The sequence below is a fragment of the Humulus lupulus genome, chromosome 5 (genome assembly GCF_963169125.1).
Source record: "Humulus lupulus chromosome 5, drHumLupu1.1, whole genome shotgun sequence".
Classification (NCBI taxonomy): Eukaryota; Viridiplantae; Streptophyta; class Magnoliopsida; order Rosales; family Cannabaceae; genus Humulus; species Humulus lupulus.
In genome coordinates, this window is record NC_084797.1 from 6,529,228 (window position 1) to 6,534,079 (window position 4,852).

The following is a 4,852-nucleotide window of genomic DNA, read 5'->3' on the forward strand; positions in this document are numbered from 1 at the left end:
ATGTCTCTTGTGTGGTGTTTCTTGAATCTGTGAGCTAAAATGAGAATTCATAACCAAACAAAATTTGAAATGCCTCATAAAAATGTTTGACAAACACAAATCTTTAGTTAATAAGAGGAAGGAAATTAGTATGTAAAACAAATCTACATGTTTGATTTTTCATATCTGTTTTAGTAACCATATTTATTGTGTTTTGAGTTTTGTGCTTAATCAGAAAGTGTGTGATCTTGAAGTGGTGTGTATGTATGCAACAGAACAAGAAAGAGAGGTTCTCTACTATTTCAGGTCTGAAAACCCATGTAATCACAATAAGAGAACAGATATGAGCAGATCTACCAAGCTAATTTTTTTGCTAACAGATCTACCAATAGATAAAATTCTCTTGCTAATCTTACAGTTTCATATAAGAGAACAGATTTACCAAGCTATTTTTTTTTATGGAAAATCACCAAAATGGAAAACAGATAGAAAGCAAAAATATGGTATAAAGGTAAATGAAAAAGGACACCTGAGAGATATTATACTTTCAAAATCTCATCCAAGCAGAACCTGCTTACTTAGAAAAACCATCCAAACAAATAAAATACTTTCAAAATCTCATCAAAGGACTCCCAAAAGAGATTTTGGTTTGTAGACAGTCTCATGCCAAATAAACCAGTAAAGACTAAAATTAAAAGACACAAATCAACAAATCAAATTCGTTTTTTTTTTCTTTTTTCAGAGAGCCTAAATGGTGTGTAAAAAATCAAATGCACCCAAACACACCCACGAAAGGAGGTCTCTAACCCCATAGTAACTTTTTATTGCTATGAACTAAATTAGTAGCTTTGTTATAACTGACAACTAAACAATCACAGTCAATCCATATAAAACTCAAAAGGCAACAAAGGTTCTCACGTGATCCTGTTTCTAGTCCAAGTAACTGGAAAGAAGATAAAGACCATGAGTCCAGACGACATAATCAACACTTATATTTTATGCTTAAGAAATGCCCTGTGAAAAATAATAAAACAAAAGAAAACAGGAAACATGTACAGACTCACAATTACAATAACAATACCTTTTTGTCCCTTTCATTGGCATGTGCCCATCCAGAATATTTTAAAGTACTATGATTGACGGATGCTGATTTTTCAACAAGTTTCTCCTCTGGTAGACGCTCCCAGCAACTTTTTGTTCGTCTACTTGGACTTCTCTGTAACTTATTTTCTAAAGAAACAGGAGTCAAAGTTTGTACAATGCTGCAATATAAAATATATCTCATGGATCAGTTGAAAATACACTGGAATCCGAGACTGAGTAAATAATAACTCTATATCAGATGTAATTTAACCCCACATTAACAACCCAAAATCTAACCAATAGGTTGGCTTATGCTGCCATCAATATAGAATAGAACTAAACATAGAATGGATATCTATCTATTCAGGGGAAATAAAAACATAAATGCCTTTAAGGCTATACACATGTAAGACTAGATGAGAATGAGATCAATGTCCAACAACATAACAAATTCCTTTCAACTTACCAACAAACATCACTTAACTTGTCATGTTGACAGGAGTAGTTTTAATTACATAGGAATATATGATACAAGAAAGGTTTGAATGTATAAATCCACCCCAAAACAACAGGTCAAGCACATATATTATAACGAAAATTTATCACGACTTGTGTAGCCTCCCAAAAAGGCCCATATATAAACGGGGAGGAAGAGAGTAGTGAAAGTAGATATATAAATAGAGAGAGAGAGAGAGAAAAAGAGATACCCATGCTTTACACCCTTGCTGAGAGAAACATGTATTTTGGTGATTCAAACTTATAGACAAAATAATGATGGCCACATACTAGTAGTATATACAATAGAAGAATCCAATACAACATGCCAACGCATATATACATATATTGCAAGGGAACAATACTTGAAAAAACAAAGTATTGGAGTATACTGTGGAATTAGTAATAGAAGAAATTGAAGAAACAACATGAAAGAAGAACTTCGAAAGATCATCAGAAAATCAACAAAAAATGCAATACTTTATGTATATGTCATCGACCAATCAATAGAAATTGAAAATAAAATCACAAAGATCAATACTAGCTTACTTTTGAGAAAAATTGACCCACTTTGGATAATTCCAATCACCTTTCTTCATTTCAATATCACTTCCTCCTAAATTCTTTGGTCCCTCAGCTTTGCACTTCAGGCAGCGGATATTTCTAGCAAAGTTGGTGAAATTGCATCTACAGCACATCCAAAGGGAATCAACCATGAGTTTAGGCAAAAACAAAAGTGAAAAAGGGACCTTAAGAAATAGAAAAATTGAAGAAACTGTAACTGTGGCACATCAAAAGGGCATCCATTCCAAGATTGAATTAAATATATACAAAAACTATAAATAGGATCATGCTATGTGAATTGTAAAACAAGGGTAAAAAAAAAGTTGAAAGAATGTATAAAAGGGGTAGTTTAACTCAGCAGTATCCGTACTATAAACAGGCAAGACTTCAACAAACACTTTCTTATATTTAACTTTCAACATTCAACATAATTTTCCATTATAAGGGCATGCCTTATCATATTGATATAGTGGAGATTTCCATTATAAGTTATAAATCCATATAATATATGAACAATAAATCATCAAAGACAATGTTGCCCTAACCTCTAATTTGGGACAAAAAAACAAAATTGGAAATAAAACTTAAGAAAAGAAAAGAAAGACATGGCCAAAAAGAAAGAGATCTTTGGGGCATAGAAGACAAAAAAAGAGTTAGTTCATAGTTATCAATAGATTATTTAATATATTTTTATGAAAGTGGTGAGAAGAAGAAAGTGGAGAGTCTGCTAATATTGGAACTGATGAGAATGTCGACAGAGATGGAGGCAGTGGATGGAGGTGGAGATGGAGATGGTAATACTACTATTAGGTTGGCTTGTGAGAGTTCCATCTTGGAGTATGTCATTTCTTTCATTGACAAGCATGATGGGTATGTTGATGAAGATACACAGAAGGCTCTTCTCAGCATCTTCGTCTCAAATATTGGTCAGACCCACCACCAGAGCCACACTTCGTGACCATATGTCTTGATAAAGTTGTTTACGGATTATTTTTTGTTCTTTTGGCATGTATTGTTAGGAATTAATCCATTCAAAGACAATTCTTTCTATTTATTTAAAAATAATACATATATATATATATGATGATGATGATGATGATTTAAGTTTTGGTGTTTACTGATGTTTTTTTTTAAAATTGAGCGAGATGAGATATATTTGAGATAAATAATCACATATTTCTTCTTTTCTAATTTTAAAATTCTAATGAACGATCGGAATGCGTCGCACTTGGTGATGCAGTACACCGAGCGTCACCCCTGGTTGTGCATGTGGTACTCCATCACTGGGCCGTAGATCCACCCAATCCCGCCCTCCCTCGTACCATTCTCTATAACTACAATGAACAACCTCATATAAAAAAAACTAGAATTATAATTTCCGCATGTTAAAGAGTCCTATATTCAAAGTGTGTGGAAACTTAATACCATTTATAAGAGCATGAGTTATTCAACTCATCACCAATTAGTTTTAAGATAGAACACTAATTGGTACCAAACAAGTACTAATTACAAACCGATGGTATCAAATGATCATTGTTATAAATATAGGATACCAAATTTATATTTCAATAAAACATAAGGTATTATACCATTTTATTTGTAGATCATTTTTCCAACCACTAATGAACCTTTAAAAGATAAATTATTACAAACAAATCATGACAAATAAATCAAAAAGTTCTAAGCCACTAATGAACCTTTAAAAGATAAATTATTACAAACAAATCATGACAAATAAATCAAAAATTTCTAGATAACATGGATAAGAATTTATGATTACTCAAGATTATCTATATATGATCATCTGATATGATTTTAACTCTTTATTGATAAATGTTGTTTTGATTATAAAAAAAATTAAACACATACCTGTCTATACTATGTAATCTTATTATATAAATGTTGTAATAAAAAAAATTATATTATAATATCATGTTATATGCATGCATGTGGGTCCACATTTGATTATTAGGGTGTTTTGGTAATTTGGCCCGTTGAGGGCATAACTGTGTATTTTGGTGCATATTGTGATTTGTGGATGAGATCCCATTATTATGGAGATTTATTCGAGCTGTTCGGCATGAGATGGTCTTATATTTCAAATTAGCGGTTTTGTCATAACAGGGTCAATTATTGGGTAATGAGAATGTTTATTTGATGATAAATTGGGAATTTTTGAGATCATGAGGAAATTTTGGAAGTTTTGACTATAATACTCATGAGAGTGTTTTCGGGACCCCGAGCTCTAGGTTTTATTTGAGATTACTTAAGCTTGAAGTAGCTTGTCAGATAGAACCGTACGAGAGAAAAACACTTTCTCTCTCTCTCTCTCTCGTTAGTTCGTTTTACCGTTCGAAGCATTTTCGAAGAAATCTCGTGTTCTAGGAGTTGGAATCAAGCGAGGATCGAGGCATAGCGATCCTAGGAAATATTAGAAGCTTCTTGACCGAAGGATTTAACGAAAAACAACCCAATCAAAGGTAATCCAAGTTTTAAGTTTTGAGTTTTTAGAGTCTCTAAGCTTCGAATTGGATTTTGTGAATCCTTGAGTTTTTGGTTCGTTTAAGCATCAGAATTTTGTGGTTTTGGACCATTGGGAAGTTTGGGAACCTTGATTTTTGGATTTCGAAGTGTTTAGGCATGTTTTTTGAGGGTTTGGGATGTTGGGAAACGAGTTTGGGCTGGTTTTGGGTTGGGGGTCGCGACTCTGTTCTTGGGGTGCCGCGGCCCT

The 4,852-nt window shown here is 32.9% G+C and overlaps 1 long non-coding RNA gene across 1 annotated transcript; it reads right to left on the minus strand.

The window, feature by feature from the left end:
- Nucleotides 1-1,059: 1,059 nt before the first annotated feature.
- On the minus strand, nt 1,060-2,240 carry LOC133780228 (uncharacterized). Its single transcript, XR_009869172.1, has 2 exons — nt 2,107-2,240; nt 1,060-1,201 (listed from the first exon to the last, which is right to left on the minus strand). It is a non-coding gene; the product is annotated as an uncharacterized LOC133780228 (long non-coding RNA).
- Between the last annotated feature and the right edge of the window lie 2,612 nt (nt 2,241-4,852).